This window comes from Coregonus lavaretus, assembly GCF_964263955.1.
Source record: "Coregonus lavaretus genome assembly, contig: HAP1_SCAFFOLD_787, whole genome shotgun sequence".
Classification (NCBI taxonomy): Eukaryota; Metazoa; Chordata; class Actinopteri; order Salmoniformes; family Salmonidae; genus Coregonus; species Coregonus lavaretus.
Window position 1 is genome coordinate 163,613 of NW_028163316.1, and position 20,646 is coordinate 184,258.

The following is a 20,646-nucleotide window of genomic DNA, read 5'->3' on the forward strand; positions in this document are numbered from 1 at the left end:
AAAGGAGTGGCTTCGTAAGAAGCATTTCAAGGTCCTGGAGTGGCCTAGCCAGTCTCCAGATCTCAACCCCATAGAAAATCTTTGGAGGGAGTTGAAAGTCCGTGTTACCCAGCGACAGCCCCAAAACATCACTGCTCTAGAGGAGATCTGCATGGAGGAATGGGCCAAAATACCAGCAACAGTGTGTGAAAACCTTGTGAAGACTTACAGAAAACGTTTGACCTGTGTCATTGCCAACAAAGGGTATATAACAAAGTATTGAGAAACTTTTGTTATTGACCAAATACTTATTTTCCACCATAATTTGCAAATAAATTCATTAAAAATCCTACAATGTGATTTTCTGGATTTTTTTTTCTCATTTTGTCTGTCATAGTTGAAGTGTACCTATGATGAAAATTACAGGCCTCTCTCATCTTTTTAAGTGGGAGAACTTGCACAATTGGTGGCTGACTAAATACTTTTTTTCCCCCACTGTATTCATAAATGGCAAAAGAGACAGTCAAAAAAATCATCATAAGTAATAAGGTTTTGAAGTGTCTGTCCTATATCTAGGAGATATAAGAAAGCTCAGGAATTATTATATACAGTACCAGTCAAAAGTTTGGACACAGCTACTCATTCAAGGGTTTTTCTTTATTTTTACTATTTTCTACATTGTAGAATAATAGTGAAGACATCAAAGCTATGAAATAACACATATGAAATCATGTAGTAACCCAAAAAGTGTTAAACAAATCAAAATATATTTTAGATTTTAGATTCTTCAAAGTAGCCACCCTTTGCCTTGATGACAGCTTTGCACACTCTTGGCATTCTCTCAACTACCTTCATGAGGAATGCTTTTCCAACAGTCTTGAAAGAGTTCCCACATATGCTGAGTACTTGTTGGCTGCTTTTACTTCAATCTGCGGTCCAACTCATCCCAAACCATCTCAATTGGGTTGAGGTCGGGTGATTGTGGAGGCCAGGTCATCTGATGCAGCACTCCATCACTCTCAGCACTCCATCACTTGGTCAAATAGCCCTTACACAGCCTGGAGGTGTGTTTTGGGTCATTGTCCTGTTGAAAAACAAATGATAGCCCCACTAAGCACAAACCAGATGGGATGGCATATCGCTGCAGAATGCTGTGGTAGCCAATGCTGGTTAAGTGTGCCTTGAATTCTAAATAATTCACAGACATTGTCACCATCAAAGCACCCCCAAACCATCACACCTCCTCTTCCATGCTTCACGGTGGGAACCACACATGCGGAGATCATCCGTTTACCTACTCTGTGTCTCACAAAGACACGGCTGTTGGAACCAAAAATCTCAAATTTGGACTCATCGGACCAAAGGACAGATTTCCACTGGTCTAATGTCCATTGCTAGTGTTTCTTGGCCCAAGCTGGTCTCTTCTTCTTATTGGTGTCCTTTAGTAGTGGTTTCTCTGCAGCAATTCGACCATAAAGGCTTGATTCACGCAGTCTCCTCTGAACAGTTGATGTTGAGATGTGTCTGTTACTTGAACTCTGTGAAGCATTTATTTGGGCTGCAATCTGAGGTAAAGTTAATTGCCGATTTCCGAGGCTGGTAACTCTAATGAACTTATCCTCTGCAGCAGAGGTAACTCTGGGTCTTCCTTTCCTGTGGCGGTCCTCATGAGAGCCAGTTTCATCATAGCGCTTAATGTTTTTTGCGACCACACTTGAAGAAACTTTCAAAGTTCTTGACATTTTCTGGATTGACTGACCTTCATGTCTTAAAGTAATGATGGACAGTCATTTCTCTTTGCTTATTTGAGCTGTTCTTGCCATAATATGGACTTGGTCTTTTACCAAATAGGGCTATCTTCTGTATACCAACCCTACCTTGTCACAACACACATTATTGGCTCAAATGCATTAAAAAGGAAAGAAATTCCACAAATTAGCATTTAACAAGGCACACCTGTTAATGGAAATGCATTCCAGGTGACTACCTCATGAAGCTGGTTGAGAGAATGCCAAGAGTGTGCAAAGCTGTCATCAAGGCAAAGGGTGGCTACTTTGAAGAATCTCAAATTGTTTAAGCAAAGGTGGAAGGGTATTTTTGATGATTAATAACTCATTGTGTGATTTTTGCAATGAACAAAAACTGAAGACCTTTTGCTCTCTTGATCTGGAATACATCACCATCAAATGCCGACCCCATTACCTCCCAACATAATTCACATCGGTTATTGTCATGGCCGTTTAAATCCCTCCTCAAGCCGACACCACGGTGGCACTCAAGGAACTATACGGGACTTTGAGCAAACTGGAAACCACACAAGCTGAGGCCGCATTTGTTGTAGCTGGGGACTTTAATAAAGGGAATCTGAAGAAAATTCTCCTGAAATTTCACCAACACATCACCTGTGCCACACGGGTAGAGAAGACGCTTCACCATTGTTATTCCCCCTTCCAAAACGGCTACAAGGCCCTCCCACGCCTGCCCTTCTGCAAATCAGATCACGTCTCCATTCTGCTCCTCCCCGCCTATGGGCAGAATTTAAAGCAGGAATATGTAAACTTCTGACCCACTGGGAATGTGATGAAAGAAATAAAAGCTTAAATAAATAATTCTCTCTACTATTATTCTGACATTTCACATTCATAAAATAAAGTGGTGATCCTAACTGACCTAAGACAGGGAATTTTTACTAGGATTAAATGTCAGGAATTGAGTTTAAATGTATTTGGCTAAGGTGTATATAAACTTCCGACTTCAACTGTACACAAGCAGCCAACTCTGCTGCCCCATGTACATAGAGACATTAAACACTGGACACTTCCCGTTTCTTTTATACTGTTTTTCACACTGTGTATTCATATACTGTATTATTCACATAGCTCATTCTAATATTTCTACTACTGTACATTGCATTTTTGTTATAGCGCTTATACACACCGCATATTTATCGACTGGATTCTTGACATAGCTCACTGTAATATATCTACAGCTGTACATATCATTTTTAGTATACATTTTTGTATACGCATAGATTGTATATGGATTATTGATAGTGTTATTTGGGTTGTTAATTTTATTCGTTCGTACATTCTTGATTTCTCGTTTCTATTATTTGTGTACTTGTTTGTCATTGTACTGCCCTGTTAGGAGCTAGTAACACAAGCATTTCACTGCACCCGCTATACCATCTGCTAAACTGTGTACACAACCAATAAACTTTGATTACATTTTGATTTTATATTATTTTCTCACCCTCCTACCAGTAGTCGCTGAATAATTTCTCTCTCTGCAGTCTACATGACCTAGGCTTAATGCCTCTCTTCTCTCCCTCCATGTGTTCTGTCTCTCTAACAGACTGGAATAGTTTTGCAGTGTTGGTGAAGCTACTACTCCCCAAAAGTATAATTTCGAAGACATTTCTCAGGACAGCCGTGTTCTAGTTTTGTCTCCACTTTCTCTGTATGTTATTTTGGAACTCTGCATTAGAATAGACTTAGCAGGCAATGTCCGCATGCCCTTGTCTCTTTAGTTTGCTGGTCCATGAGAGGGAGGGAGGTACATATTTGTGTAAGCCTTACTACCCTCAGTGCTAACCTCAGGCCTGGCCTCCTTTCCTAGCCCTAAACCCAGGCAGTGCTCAATGGATCATCAACCATCCTCACATATTACCCCCTCCACAGCCCCACAGCCTTGCCCTGAACAACATCGACACACAAGCACGCACACATGCACGCACATGTAGCAGAGTAAAAAATACCCTCATGGGGCCTCCCGAGTGGCGCAGCGGTCTAAGGCACTGCAGTGCTTGAGGCGTCACTACAGATCCGGGTTCGATCCCGGGCTGTGTCGCAGCAGGCCGCAACCGGGAGACCCATGAGGCGACGCACAATTGGCCCAGCGTCGTCCGGGTTAGGGGAGGGTTTGGCCGACTGGGATGTCCTTGTCCCATCGCGCTCTAGCGATTCCTGTGGCGGGCCGGGCGCATGCACGCTGATACGGTCACCAGTTGTACGGTGTTTCTTCTGACACATTGGTGCAGCTGGCTTCAAGAAGCAGTGCGGCTTGGCAGGGTCGTGTTTCGGAGGACGCATGGCTCTCGACCTTCGCCTCTCCGAGTCCGTACGGGAGTTGCAGTGTTGGGACAAGACTGTAACTACCAATTGGATATCACGAAAAAGGGGTAAAAAAAATAAAAATACCCTCATTGAGTTTTATGACTTTAACTCAAATTATTTCACACTCACAAATGCACATACTAGCACATGCAAGCAGTATAAAGCTATGAAAAAAATATGCAAAACTATACATTTATTCTTAACACCAACCTCATTTTCTGGTGTCCATGATAGATAGTGGAAATTTTTTCTGGTTCTATGGACATTACCTTATACTAAGATTCTTTAAGTGAGTAACTCATGGGCAGACTAGTCATCTGGCATTTCAGGCAAATGTCAGATGGGCTGGTACATTCTTAGCCTAGTGGGCCTGTCTAACTTTTTTTTTAAACAAATGTATCATTATCTGGCTAATTATGGGGGCATCAAGGGAAATAATTGTCCTGTGTGGGGGCCTCCAGGTAAAAAATGGCCTTTCTGTTAGAAATGCCAGGGCCAATTTTTGATCCCAGTCGTCCCTTGGGGTATCTTGTAAAGTGTTTATAAACAGTTGATTATCAGTTAATATGTTGTTTATAAATTAGTCAGAGCATTCAAGTCATGCTATACTGTCCTCATTCTGCCCCTCAATCAAACAGTGACAGGAACACAGTGGGGTGTGATGAAGAGAACCTGTTGGGAGTTCATCTGCGGCGCTCTGATTAGAGTCCCTAATCTCACAGCCAGTCCATCCATTCTCTGAGAGGCACGTAGGGAGAAAAAAGGGAGTGAGTAGCAAACAAAAGCACAGCCACTCTCAGAGGGCACTGAGAGAAGACAAGCTTCCCTTTTATTAGAGCCATAATAGAGCATGAAGTAGCCTTTAAAATGAGTTAACTCCTGGCTCTGAAGTGAGGTCACGCTAGCAAACCACTGACTACAGTCCACAGTGCATTGTAGAGAGCTCTGTTTGGTTCAAAGGTACAGAAGTCAACAAAGACGTTCTTCTTGATGTACTGGTTTATAATCATTTTCATAATCATTTTCATGTTCCCTCCACAAAAATAAGCACTCCTAATAAATTGAGTTACTGTGTTTTCAAGTATGCTTTCTCCTCAAACAGAAGATGAGAGAGACATGATTATGACCTTTTAAATATCCTCTGAGAACTTAACTCAACTCTGAGCTTTGAGTGACTTCACGAGACAACAACAGACAATGTTTTGTCATTTTGAGTTTGATTGCGTGCAACAACACTGATCTGTTAGACTACTCTGATGGAGGACAAATGGTGTTTCAGATCTAAAAGTCCCCCCAAACACGCACGCACGCACACACACACTAGCCCACACATAACTATTGAAATACAATACTGTACATCCCAGTGTTCTATAGCGGCCGGCAACATGACAATGCTTTGAACTAAACATGTCCCACTCATACATCATGTTCATCCACACATCATACTGCCCATGTCATCACCTGCCTTAGTGTAGAAACATGAGGTGGCGTTAACACTAATTGTAACTGGATCCACTGCAGTGGCGGGAGAATAAGGCTAATGATGGCCAACACCTGGCTCTCTGCTGGGGAGGGAGGGGGACTGAGTGGAGCATACAGCAGCACCAGTTGACTCATTGGCAGGCAGCAGAGCACAAACACTCAGCCTGCCTGGGCAGCTGGCTGGAACACAACACATCTCAGGGGAGACCATGTCCTGGTGACCGGCAGTATGTGTGTGTATGCATGTGTCTCTGAGAGCCTGTCTGTAAGTGTCTGTGTGTGACAATATTGAGTGTGCCAAGTGTGTATGTGTGAATGTGTCTGTACAGCATGTGAGAGAGTGTATTTGTGTGTGGATGTGTGAGACATAAGAGACGCCAGACCCAGCAGGCTTTTCACTGTGCTTACAAACCAAACAGCATTTAGAGGTAATTCACTCACAACACATTCGTAACAGGGACATCTTACAGAGCCAAGCTGATGTTATAAAAAGCCAAACTACAGTATAATAGGAACCATTTAAATGTTGACACAAAATGCTGTTTCTTTTTCAGTAGTCCCTGCTGTGTTCATTTCCCCAGCTCTCTACCAGCCATTTTTCCTCTCCCTGCTTCTTACTTTCACCTTTCATAGTCACCCTTTATTGTTCATTCAACATACTACAGTCCAAGCTCTAAAACACCTGCCCACCCAGTTCGGACAAATAACGTACCATTACATTCACCATTACATTGTGCCATTTATTACAACATCTGGTAACATGGAGTTGTACTTACTCCTCTAGACCCTGAAAATAAACGACGTGAGCTTCCTTGGCCAAGCCTTCACCCAGAGAGAGAAAGGGAACATTCCATTAAAAATAATAGTTACAGGTATATTCAATGCCTGTCAGTATCATTCTTTCTCCATGTAGCTATTCTAAATTCACTTCCAGGTCATCTCTCACATTGGAGTGGCTTTAACATTGGACACAGAAAGAGTGTCAGGCAGTTATCAGAAGTATAAACTGTGTGGAAGTGGCGTGTTGCTGTCACTCAAGTCAATGTCTGCACTTATCTGAGCAGCTCCTTCACACATACAGACTGCCATCAGATGGCCTTTTCATCATAAATAGTTGCTCAACAACCTTGCTTTCATTTCAGACAAGGAGCTAATTGCAATTAACGTGCACGGAATTAGCATCAGCCAAGTAGTCAGCTATGATTACAGAGCCCTGGCCTGATTAAGCCAATTCACATCAGCTATTCTGCTCCCTGTCGGTCTTCCTGTCTCTGGTTGAGTCTGTGCATCTGTCTGTCTGCCTGAATGTAGGGGATAACTCCCATGAAAACAGAATAGGCCCTGGTTTGCAGGCTTTTCTGGCTAAATCATCTCCTATAATTCCTAGTTGTTATAAAACATGTCCTAGAGAGACGGTGGTTCTCAAAAAGCTCCTACTCTGCTGATCTTTTTGAAGGGATTAGTAATCATGTGACATGGTGAAGGTGCTCTATCAACCCCAACCCAGACACATGTGAAGAGGGGTTGATGGGATACGGACCGGTTCATTCTGTCTTGGAGGATTGTCACGTAAGGTTTCCCTGCAATGTTTCATAACCTGGGTTGGTAGGTTCTCATTTAGCTTGGGAAAAATCCAGCTGTTGATTGAAGTATACAAAATACACCCCAATGTGCCAGAGCTTTTCTCAACTCCACCATGTACACCACATCAATGGAGTTGAGCGGAGACGACTGTGGGTGGACTGAACCTCTGACATTGAGTCGCTGTCAGCCGATACTTGTAAGAATGGAAATTCTTAAACCCTTGCCATGTACCTATGTTTGTCCTCTATAGCTGGGTGCCTTTCTTTGTTCGCTGAAATCCATAATTTTTAAACAACTTTCGAAAAATACAACCACCGACTGAAGATAAAAAGCAGAACAAGATGGCAATTAATAAGACACAGCCAATTTGTACATGTAGGTAAAGTGATTACGTATAGATAATAAACAGCAGTCTAAAAACAAAGGGGGGAGGGGTGTCAATGCAAACAGTCCGGATGGCTATTTAATTAATTGTTCAACAGTCTTATGGCTTGGGGGTAGAAGCTGTTAAGGAGCCTTTTGAACCTAGACTTGGCACTCCGGTACCGCTTGCCGTTCGGTAGCAGAGAGAACAGTCTATGACTTGGGTGACTGGAGTCTTTTACAATTTTTTGGGCCTGCCTCTGACACCGCCTAGTATATAGGTCCTGGATGGCAGGAAGCTTGGCCCCAGTGATGTACTGGTCCATAAACACCACCCTCTGCAGCGCCTTACGATTGGATGCCGAGCAGTTGCCCAACCAGGCCAGGACGCTCTCGATGGTGCAGCTGTATAACTTTTTGAGGATCTGGGGACCCATGCCAAATCTTTTCAGTCTTCTGAGGGGGAAAATGCGCTGTCGTGCCCTCTTCACGACTGTCTTGGTGTGTTTGGAACATGACAGTTTGTTGGTGATGCGGACACCAAGGAACTTGAAGCTCTCAACCCACTCCATTACAGCCCTGTCGATGTGAATGGGGCCATGTTCAGCCCTCCTTTTCCTGTAGTCCACGATCAGCTCCTTTGTCTTGCTCATGTTGAGGGAGAGGTTGTTGTCCTGGCATCACACTGCCAGGTCTCTGACCTCCTCCCTATAGGCTGTCTCATCGTTGTCGGTGATCAGGCCTACCACTGTTGTGTCATCAGCAAACGTAATGATGGTGTTGGAGTCGTGCTTGGCCACGCAGTCGTGGGTGAAGAGGGAGTACAGGAGGGGACTAAGCATGCACCCCTGAGGGGTCCCCGTGATGAGGATCAGCGTGGCAGATGTGTTGTTGCCTACCCTTACCAACTTGATGTGTGTTTAGTCCCAGGGTCCTTTGCTTAGTGATGAGCGTTTTGGACACTATGGTGTTGAATGCTGAGCTGTTGTCAATGAACAGCATTCTCACATAGGTGTTCCTTTTGTCCAGGTGGGAAAGGGCAGTGTGGAGTGCGATTGAGATTGCGTCGTCTGTGGATCTGTTGGGGCGGTATGCGAATTGGAGTGGGTCTAGGGTTTCCGGGATGATGGTGTTGATGTGAGCCATGACCAGCCTTTCAAAGCACTTCATGGCTACCAACATGAGTGCTACGGGGTGGTAGTCATTTAGGCAGTTACCTTCACTTTCTTGGGCACAGGGACTATGGTGGTCTGATTGAAACATGTAGGTATTACAGACTTGGTCAGGGAGAGGTTGAAAATGTAATTGAAGACACTTGCCAGTTGGTCTGTGCATGCTCTGAGTACACGTCCTGGTAATCCGTCTGGCTCTGCGGCCTTGTGAATGTTGACCTGTTTAAAAAGTCTTGCTCACATCGGCTATGGAGAGCGTGATCACACAGTCGTCCAGAACAGCTGGTGCTCTCATGCATGCTTCAGTGTTGATTGCCTCGGAGAAAGCATAAAAGGCGTTTAGCCCGTCTGGTAGGCTCGCGTCACTGTGCAGCTTGCGGCTGGGTTTCTCTTTGTAGTCCGTAATAGTTTGCATGCCCTGCCACATCCAACAAGTGTCAGAGCCGGTGTAGTAGGATTCAATCTTAGTCCTGTATTGACGCTTTGCCTGTTTGATGGTTCGTCTGAGGGCATAGCAGGATTTCTTATAAGCATCCGGATTAGAGTCCTGCTCCTTGAAAGCGGCAGCTCTAGCCTTTAGCTCGGTGCGAATGTACCTCATCATCTCATCACCACCCCTATTTAGCCAGCACCAGCAGTAGCTTGCCCAGTTGAACGCCGCCATGCAGGAAGTGCTCCAAACTCTGCATAATCTGCCCAGCGCTCCGGTTCCACCTCAGGGAGCGGCGAGTGCCCCCAATCCACCTGTTCCCGTGCTATCACCCACTCCTGCGGGAACCCTCGCCCTACCGGAGCGCTATGACGGTAAAACTACTAAATGTAGCGGCTTCCTGCTACCGGTTTCCCTTTATCTGGCTCGTTAGCCGGGGCATATCCATCTGACCAAGCCAGGATAGCACTGGTGATTTCGCTTCTTAAAGGAAATGGGCTGGATTGGGCCACGGCAGTCTGGGAAGGAGAGGAGGCAGTGGCACTTCCCTACCCCACCTTCCTTGCTAGGTTCAGGTCGGTGTTTGATCATCCCATGGAGGGAAAGGATGGGGCTGAGCGTCTCCTCCATCTACAACAGAGAGAGGGGCCTGCGTCCAAATACGCACTGAGCTTTCGCACGGTGGCGGCGTCTTCCGGCTGGAATGAGCATGCTCTGCGCACGGCCTTCAGGAGAGGCTTACGGGAGGACATCAAGACGGAACTCGCATGTCAGGATGACGAGATGGACCTTGATACCCTCATCACCACGTCCATCTGTCTTGACGACATGTTGAGAGAGAGACGACGTTCCCAACACCTCCCGGAGCCTCAACGCTCACCCCATCTGAGCTATGGAAGCCTCACCCATGGAGGTGGGCAGCACCCCCTACACCACCATGGACCACAGATCTCCTGGTGGCTCCCTATCTAGGCGGTATGACTCCCGTCACCGCTCCGTGAGTGTTATGTCAGCTCCTATCTGTGACTGGTTATTCCTTCTCTTCCATTTCTACCGCAATGATACATTCCGGATCAGCGGGGAAACTTATAGATAGGGAGCTGGTCTCTGAATGGGGGTTCCCCACCGTGCAACTGCCATCTCCGCTACACGTCACCTCACTGGACAATAAACCCATTGGATCAGGGACCATTACGCACGTCACTCTCCCCTTCACCATCACCATTACCACACTACCGGAGGACCACGAGGAGCTGTCATTCCACATCGTCATGTCACCCCTTCACCGGATCGTCTTGGGATTGCCTTGGCTCAGACTACACAACCCCACCATTAATTGGAGCACCAAGAGGATCACAGCCAGGTCCACCTCATGCCGGAAGACCTGACTGCTGGTGGTTTAATGTTCCATGTCAGTGGAGAGTCCGGAGTTCGCCCTCCAGCCCAACATTCCACGTGAGTATGCAGATCTCTCCGATGTCTTCTTTTCATTAAAGGCTACGTGTCTCTCTCCTCACAGGCCCTGGGACTGCGCCATTGACCTGCTGGATGGACAACACCCCCCAAAGAGTCGCATTTACCCCCTTTCCATGGCGGAGACTGAGGCCATGGAGAAGTATGTGGCGCTCTACTTCTCCTGATTCAGCCAGCTTCTTCTTCATGGCCAAAAAAGACGGAAGACTGAGACCATGCATTGACTACAGGGGGCTGAACGCAGTCACCACCAAGTACAGGTACCCCCTCCCTCTGATTCCGTCGGCCATTGAGCAGCTACGAGTGGCCCGGTACTTTACCAAGTTGGACCTGAGGAGTGCCTACAACCTGATCCGTTGGGGGGTACTGTCACGTCTCCTCCCGTTGCTGCCCTCAGGCGCTTTGATTCGCCGGTCTAATGAGCCACCGGTCTGAGCGCACCACCTCGGCAACACCGGAATAGAAACCCAACGCACCCTAATCACCTCCAGCACACCTGCACCTCATCATCTCATCACCACCACTATTTAGCCCTGGACTGTTCTGGATGATGTTGTGTGTGATTGTTAAGCTTTGTGTTGTTTACTCGATCTTTGTTATTTCTCTTGCTGATTGTTAAGTAAACCTTGACCTTGCTAATTCCTGTGTCTGTGTCCTGCCTCTTCGTATACTCAGTACGCATCACACTCTGTGTGTGGAGTAAAGGTGTTCTATAGTTATTTTTCCTCTGGATGCACATGTGACTTGCTGGCCACTAATAGCGGCCACTAGGAGCGCCGCTTCTGGATGAGCATTTTCTTGTTTTCTTATGGCCTTATACAGCTAGTTGAGTGCGGTCTTAGTGCCAGCATCGGTTTGTGGTGGTAAATAGACGGCTAGGAAAAATATAGATGAAAACTCTCTTGGTAGATAGTGTGGTCTACAGCTTATCATGAGGTACTCTAACTCAGGCGAGCAATACCTCGAAACTTAATATTAGACATTGCGCACCAGCTGTTGACAAACAGACACACACCACCACCCCTTGTCTTACCGGACGTAGCTGTCTGTCCTGCCAATGCACGGTGTGACGACCCTCCCACTCTGTCTGCCGTATTCTCTCTCTTTGCTCTTGTTTCCTTATTAGGATGCCGGTGGGCGGAGTTGGGAAGGTCGTCAGCTACATGGGAAACACCTGGGCTTGGGTGTGTCTCAGGATAAATGGACCTCTTCCACATTCATTGGGGAGACTCTCTCCATGCAGACACCTTTATTGATTTTTGTTGTGGTATTTTTGTGGCTTTTTGGTTGTTTGCTTTGGCACCTTTCAACACCTTGCATTATTACATTTATGCATGCATAACACTCACTTACACTACTGATTACACACACCATTGTTAATTGTACTTAGTTTACTTTAGTTAATAAATATATATTTTGGTATTGTCTCCACGTTGTCTCCCTTTTGTTACGAACTTTGAGCCGGTTCGTGACAAGTGGGGGCTCGTCCGGGATCTTGAAAGTGTTGTGTTTGGGAGAAAACGTGGAGTTAATGTTAAATTCTGTAGGTGCTTTGGTTGTATATTTTGTTAGTTTGTTTGAGTTTGATAGGCCCAGTATTGGTTGCCTTTGGTTTTTTGGGTTGTGTACTGCGTTGGAGAGAGTACATTGGTTAGTTTCCAGGCCCTGCCCAGCCTGGAAACTCTTGCTCTACTCGCTGTTGGGACATTGGTCTGAGGAGGTGAGTACAATCGGCTGTTTACCGCAGTGGGAGATTTGGATAGGGTAGTGACATTTGCTACCCGGAGCTATAGCCTTTTCTCCTGATAGGCTTAGTGACGTTATGTTTTGGAATACGTTGGGCATGGTTAAATGTTTGTTATTTTTGTGTGGTGTCTGTGGACTGAGCAGTTGTCTCGGGGGCACATCCGTGGCTTGGTGGAATCTACCAGCGTGCTGGGGGGTTTATTTCCTTGCCAGCGGGCTACAGTGTGTAATTACCCACCGCGAATCCGCACGAAGACTAGGGTTGAGTTATTGTAGGTTTTGGGGAAGCTCCATATCCCATCTCTCTTCTGTGGTGCTCGGTGTGATTGTAATTTCTCGTGTTGTGTCTGGTGTGCTCAGCAGAGGGGTTGAGCGAGATTATTATAATATATATATATTTTTTCTCTCTTGAATATGGCGTGTAATGTAGACGAGTTCATTCGCTTTCCATCAGAGGAACTGTTAGAATTATGTACTAAAGAACAGCTGTTGAAGGTTGCTGAACACTACAAGGTTGAAATTAGTGATAACGTCAAAAAAATTATATTAGGTTAATATTGAAGGCCAATTTGATGGAGAGTGGTATTCTTGAAGTTACCACTGGGGCAGCCTCTGCTGAGGACTCGTTGTCTCCCCGATATGTTACAATGACCGCTCCATCAGTTAGTCATAGTAGTCTTCTTTTTGAACAGCAGAAAGAACTGCTTCTGTTACAGCTAGGGCATGATCACGTAAAATATGAAAGGGAATTGGAATTTAAACAGGATATGGAGCGTGCTAAAATCAAGCTGCAGCAAGAGCGACTAGAGTTGGTTAGGGAAAGAAAGCTCTCAGGGGAGAGTTTGCTCTGGGAAGGTGATCCAGAGTTACCTAGGGGTCGTTCCTCTTTTGGTCGTGACCCAGACACATTTGATATTGTTGGGAACTTACGGTTGTTGCCTCAGTTTAATGAAAAGGACCCTGAGACATTATTTTAGTTGTGTGAGCGTGTTGCTGACGCCAGGAGTTGGCCTGATTCTGACCGCACTTTGATGTTGCAGTGTGTGCTGACTGGTAAAGCGCAGGAAGCATATTCAGCTCTTAGTGTAGCCGACAGTGTCAGTTATGATAAGGTTAAAACGGCTGTGTTACAGATTTACGAATTGGTCCCTGAGGCTTACCGCCAACGATTTAGAACTTTAAAAAGGGATGATCAGCAGACTCATGTTGAGTTTGCGCAAGAATTATCTTCACAGTTTAATCGCTGGTGTTCCGCCTCTGCAGTTATGACTTTCCAAGGGCTGTGTGATCTGATTATGTTAGAGCAATTTAAGGACACAATCCCTGATCGTATAGCGACATGCGTTAACGAACGAAAAATAAAGACTGTCGCTGAGGCTGCGGCTTTGGCGGATGAATATGTTTTGACTCACAAAAATGTTTTTGCAGAACCCCGTATTCGGAGTGAGTGGGGGCGTTTGCGGAGATTTGTGCCTCGCTCACCGAGATACTTCGGTTCACGGGCAGAGTTTCATTCAACTAGGGTTGAGCCCGATTCTCGTGGGAAAACTGACTTTGGTCAAGAGTGTCACTACTGTCAAGACTTAGGTCATTGGAAAAATGAATGTCCGGTTCTCAGGTCTAGGGGTAAGTTCAGTACAGGTGCTTATGTTAAATCTAAGCCTACGGCGTTAGCTGCGCCTGTTCCACATCAGTTCACTCCTGACACATTGTCTCATGCCCAGGGGCATGTGAAAGTCCATATTGATCCAGACTATTTACCTTTCATTACGGAGGGTTTTGTGTCTATGTTAAGAAGTAAGAACCTAGTGCCAGTGAAGATCTTAAGAGACACAGGTGCCTCTGAATCGTTTGTGTTGGAATCTGTGTTACCCTTCTCTGCAGAGACTAATTTGGGCAATAGTGTTCTAATTAGGGGAATAGGTTTGAACACTCTGTCAGTTCCATTGCATAAACTGATGTTGGATTGTGGACTGGTGAAAGGTGAGGTTGTTGTGGACGTGCGTCCTTCATTGCCTATTGAGGGTATCGACGTGATCCTTGGGAATAACTTGGCTGGTGAGCGTGTGTGGCCTATCGTGTTTCCACTAAGCCGTTAATTGTAGGGATTCCTGATGAGAGTGCGCAGAATTTCCCAGAGGTGTTCTCTGCGTGTGCAGTGACGCGTTCTATGATCCATGATGACCTGGTCACTGAACTGGCTAACGAGAATACCACAAAGAAGTCTGTCACTGTTTTCCCTGTTATCCCGTTATCTGTATCCCGGACTGACCCCACATTAGAAGAGTTGCGGGACCAAATTGTGCCTGTGGAACAGTTGGGAGATGTCGCACAGGGCTATTTTCTCCAAGAGGTCCTGATGAGAAAGTGGATGTCTCATGGTAGTTGTTTTCTTGGGGAGGCGATTAGTCAGGTTGTGGTACCAGTTAAGCTTCGTGAGTTGGTGTTGACAACTTCTCACAACGACGTTGCTGGACATATGGGTGTGAGGAAAACCTACAATCGCATATTAAAACATTTATTTTGGCCTATATTAAAGAAGGATGTTTCTGATTTCATCAAAACTTGTCACACCTGTCAATTAACTGGTAAACCTAATCAAGCTATTAAGCCGGTACCACTGTTTCCTATTCCTGTACTCAGTAAACCTTTTGAGTATCTGATTATTGACTGTTGGTCCTTTGCCTCGTTCTAAAAAGGGTAGTAATTATTTGTTGACTGTGATGTGTCAGACCACTAGGTTTCCTGCTGCCTATCCTCTCCGGTCTGTCACGACTAAGTCTGTGTTAAAAGCTTTGACTCAGTTTCTCTCACTGTTTGGAATCCCTAAGGTCATTCAAAGTGATCAAGGATCTAATTTCACCTCTAATCTCTTTGGTCAGGTTCTCCAACAGCTCCATATTAAACACAATTTGTCTAGCGCCTATCACACGCAAGGTCAAGGAGCACTGGAACGTTTCCATCAAACACTTAAGTCTTTGTTGAGAGCTTATGGTACTGAGATGGATAAGGATTGGGAGGTGGGGTTGCCTTGGTTACTGTTAGCCGCTAGGGAGGTTTCACAGGAGAGCACGGGTTTTAGTCCAAATGACCTTGTGTTTGGACATAGGCTGCGTGGGCTTTTATCTGTTCTCCAGGATGACTGGAAGTCTCCCGAGCCTCCTCAGTCCCTGTTATCATATGTGTGTGATTTTCGGTGACGCTTGTATGCCGCTGGTGAAATGGCTAAAGAGAAGCTATCATCTTCACAGGACAGGATGAAGAGCATATTTGATCACCGAGCTGAGCCTTGTCACTTTAGTCCAGGTGATCAGGTTCTGGCTCTGCTGCCAATTGTTGGTTCTCCTTTTCAAGCCAAGTTTCAAGGTCCATATACAGTGGTGCGCCAGCACACTGAGCAAAATGATCTAGTTGCCACTCCAGAACACCAACTGTGCCATGTCAATTTGTTAAAACCCTATTATGCACGTTCCTCTGAGACTGAACAGTGGGAGTCTACAGAGGACGTTAAAACTGTTCTTTTGGCTGATACTGTTATTTCCCTGGGTTCTGGTCATGCTAGGTCTGTGCATGAGGAGGAAGATGTTCCTGGTCCCGACGATTGCATACTGCAGGGTAGATTGAAAAATTCAGAGACACTGTATACAGTGGGGGAAAAAAGTATTTAGTCAGCCACCAATTGTGCAAGTTCTCCCACTTAAAAAGATGAGAGAGGCCTGTAATTTTCATCACAGGTACACGTCAACTATGACAGACAAAATGAGGAAAATAAATCCAGAAAATCACATTGTAGGGTTTTTAATGAATTTATTTGCAAATTATGGTGGAAAATAAGTATTTGGTCAATAACAAAAGTTTCTCAATACTTTGTTATATACCCTTTGTTGGCAATGACACAGGTCAAACGTTTTCTGTAAGTCTCCACAAGGTTTTCACACACTGTTGCCGGTATTTTGGCCCATTCCTCCATGCAGATCTCCTCTAGAGCAGTGATGTTCTGGGGCTGTCGCTGGGCAACACAGACTTTCAACTCCCTACAAAGATTTTCTACTGGGGTTGAGATCTGGAGACTGGCTAGGCCACTCCAGGACCCTGAAATGCTTCTTACGAAGCCACTCCTTCGTTACCCGGGCGGTGTGTTTGGGATCATTGTCATGCTGAAAGACCCAGCCACGTTTCATCTTCAATGCCCTTGCTGATGGAAGGAGGTTTTCACTCAAAATCTCACGATACATGGCCCCATTCATTCTTTCCTTTACATGGATCAGTCGTCCTGGTCCCTTTGCCGAAAAACAGCCCCAAAGCATGATGTTTCCACCCCCATCCTTCACAGTAGGTATGGTTTTCTTTGGATGCAACTCAGCATTCTTTGTCCTCCAAACACGACGAGTTGAGTTTTTACCAAAAAGTTATATTTTAGTTTCATCTGACCATATGACATTCTCCCAATCCTCTTCTGGATCATCCAAATGCACTCTAGCAAACTTCAGACGGGCCTGGACATGTACTGGCTTAAGCAGGGGGACACGTCTGGCACTGCAGGATTTGAGTCCCTGGCGGCGTAGTGTGTTACTGATGGTAGGCTTTGTTACTTTGGTCCCAGCTCTCTGCAGGTCATTCACTAGGTCCCCCCGTGTGGTTCTGGGATTTTTGCTCACCGTTCTTGTGATCATTTTGACCCCACGGGGTGAGATCTTGCGTAGAGCCCCAGATCGAGGGAGATTATCAGTGGTCTTGTATGTCTTCCATTTCCTAATAATTGCTCCCACAGTTGATTTCTTCAAACCAAGCTGCTTACCTATTGCAGATTCAGTCTTCCCAGCCTGGTGCAGGTCTACAATTTTGTTTCTGGTGTCCTTTGACAGCTCTTAGGTCTTGGCCATAGTGGAGTTTGGAGTGTGACTGTTTGAGGTTGTGGACAGGTGTCTTTTATACTGATAACAAGTTCAAACAGGTGCCATTAATACAGGTAACGAGTGGAGGACAGAGGAGCCTCTTAAAGAAGAAGTTACAGGTCTGTGAGAGCCAGATATCTTGCTTGTTTGTAGGTGACCAAATACTTATTTTCCACCATAAAATCATTAAAAATCCTACAATGTGATTTTCTGGAATTTTTTTCTCTCAATTTCAGGCCTCTCTCATCTTTTTAAGTGGGAGAACTTTCACAATTGGTGGCTGACAATACTTTTTTCCCCACTGTATTTTAGATAGCCTTCTTACTCATCTACCTGTTGATGTGCGGAAAGAGATGGTTGGTCTGATTCTGAGATTTCCAGGTTTGTTTTCTAATACACCTACACGTACAAACTTAATAGAACATGATATTGACATTGGAGATGCTAACCCCATTCGTCAACGGTTCTATAGAGTTTCTTCAGAGAAACTGCGTTGTCTGGATGCTGAGGTCGGGTACATGCTGGAGAGTAAAATAGCAGAGCCTTCTTTCTCCAGTTGTGCTCCTCCCTGTATTTTGGTCAGTAAATCGGATGGAACAAACATATTTTGTATGGACTACCATAAGGTAAACGATGTCACTAAGCCAGATTAATTTCCTCTTCCTCGGATGGAGGACTGCGTTGATCAAGTCGGCGCAGCTAAGTTTGTGAGCAAATTTGACCTGTTAAAGGGCTATTGGCAGGTGCCACTGACGAGTAGGGCACGTGAAATCTCTGCCTTTATTACACCTTTTGGTCTGTACTCGTATTCGGTTATGAGTTTCGGACTGCGTAATGCACCTGCCACTTTTCAGCGACTTATGAACAGGGTTGTCTCTGGTCTGGCCGGGTGCGCTGTTTATCTGGACGATGTAGTGATATATGCAGATACTTGGGAGGAACATCTGTCCCGTATTCAAGCCTTGTTCCAATGTCTGGCTGCGGGTCGCCTCACGATAAATTTGGCTAAATGTGAGTTTGCTAAGGTGATTGTTACATACCTTGGAAAGATGGTTGGGCAGGGTGAAGTGAGTCCTGTTCGGGCTAAAGTGGTAGCTATTGATGCTTTTCCACCACCAACTACTAAAAAGGAACTGATGCGTTTCTTGGGAATGATTGGGTATTATCATGGTTTTTGTAGGAACTTCTCTACTGTGGTCGCTCCCTTGATAGATTTGCTGAAAGCTAAGGCTGTGTACGTATGGTCTTCTCGTTGTCAACAGGCTTTCGAAGATGCAAAGAGGTTGCTTACCTCAACTCCGGTACTGGCTGCTCCTCGTGTGGATTTGTAATTTACCTTGCAGGTGGATGCTAGTCATGTGGGGGCAGGTGCAGTTTTGCTGCAAGCAGATGTGTCTGGGGTTGAGAGGCCTGTTAGTTTCTTTTCCAAAAAGTTTAACCATTATCAGTTGAACTATTCGGTCATTGAAAAAGAAGCGCTAGCACTCATATGGGCGCTGCAACACTTCGAAGTGTATGTCGGGTCGGGAGTAATACCTATTGTGGTCTACACCGACCATAACCCTCTCACCTTTTTGAGGTCCATGATGTGTCCTAATCAGAGGATAATGAGATGGTGTTTATTTTTACAATCCTTCCATCTAGATGTGCGGCACATCCGGGGGACTGATAACGTGATTGCTGATGCGCTCTCTCGTGCGCCCTGTTCCTGAATGTTTAGGTGACTGACCATTGTTTGGTTTTGTCATGTTCTATCTTTCCTGTCTGTTCCCTCCTGGTCTTGTGTTCTTCTTTCCTCTTAAACGTTGCTTCCTGTGTGTAAAGGATGCTGAGGTCATTCATTGGGCTCTCTCCATGCAGACACCTTTATTGATTTTTGTTGTGGTATTTTTGTGGCTTTTTGGTTGTTTGCTTTGGCACCTTTCAACACCTTGCATTATTACATTTATGCATGCATAACACTCACTTACACTACTGATTACACACACCATTGTTAATTGTACTTAGTTTACTTTAGTTAATAAATATATATTTTGGTATTCCTTGTCTCCACGTTGTCTCCCTTTTGTTACGAACTTTGAGCCGGTTCGTGACAACGGAAAACCCAGCCAACTGTATATTATCCATGTCGTCGTTCAACCACGACTCTGTGAAACATAAGATATTACAGTTTTTAATGTCCCGTTGGTAGGATAGTCTCGAACAGAGCTCATCCTGTTTATTCTCCAGTGATTGCACGTTGGCCAATAGAACGGATGGTAGAGGCGGGTTACCCACTCGCCGACAAATTCTCACAAGGCACCCGGATCTGCGCCCCCTATATCTCCGTCTTTTCTTCATGCGAATGACAGGGATTTGACAGGGATCACCGACAACGATGAGACAGCCTATAGGGAGGAGGTCAGAGATCTGGCCGTGTGGTGCCAGGACAACAACCTCTCCCTCAACGTGACCAAGACAAAGGAGATGATTGTGGACTACAGGAAAAAAAAGAGGACTGAGCACGCCCCCATTCTCATCGACAGGGCTGTAGTGGAACAGGTTGAGAGCTTCAAGTTCCTTGGTGTCCACATCACCAACAAACTATCATGGTCCAAACACACCAAGACAGTCGTGAAGAGGGCACGACAAAGCCTATTCCCCCTCAGGAGACTAAAAAGATTTGTCATGGGTCCTCAGATCCTCAAAAAATTCTACAGCTGCACCATCGAGAGCATCCTGACTGGTTGCATCACCGCCTGGTATGGCAACTGCCTGGCCTCCGACCGCAAGGCACTACAGAGGGTAGTGCGTACGGCCCAGTACATCACTGGGGCAAAGCTTCCTGCCATCCAGGACCTCTATACCAGGCGGTGTCAGAGGAAGGCCCTCAAAATTGTCAAAGACTCCAGCCACCCTAGTCATAGACTGTTCTCTCTGCTACCGCACGGCAAGCGGTACCGGAGTGCCAAGTCTAGGTCCAAAAGACTTCTCAACAGCTTCTACCCCCAAGCCATAAGACTCCTGAACAGCTAATCATGGCTACCCGGACTATTTGCACTGCCCCCCCCACCCCATCCTTTTTACGCTGCTGCTACTCTGTTAAGTATTTATGCATAGTCACTTTAACTCTACCCACATGTACATATTACCTCAACTACCTCAACTAGCCAGTGCCCCCGCACATTGACTCTGCAACGGTACCCCCCTGTATATATAGCCTCCCTACTGTCACTTTATTTTACTTCTGCTCTTTTTTTCTCAACACTTTTTTTGTTGTTGTTTTATTCTTACTTATTTTGTTTAAAATAAATGCACTGTTGGTTAAGGGCTGTAAGTAAGCATTTCACTGTAATGTCTGCACCTGTTGTATTCGGCGCATGTGACCAATAAAATTTGATTTGATTTGATTTGGGCATGGTCCGGGA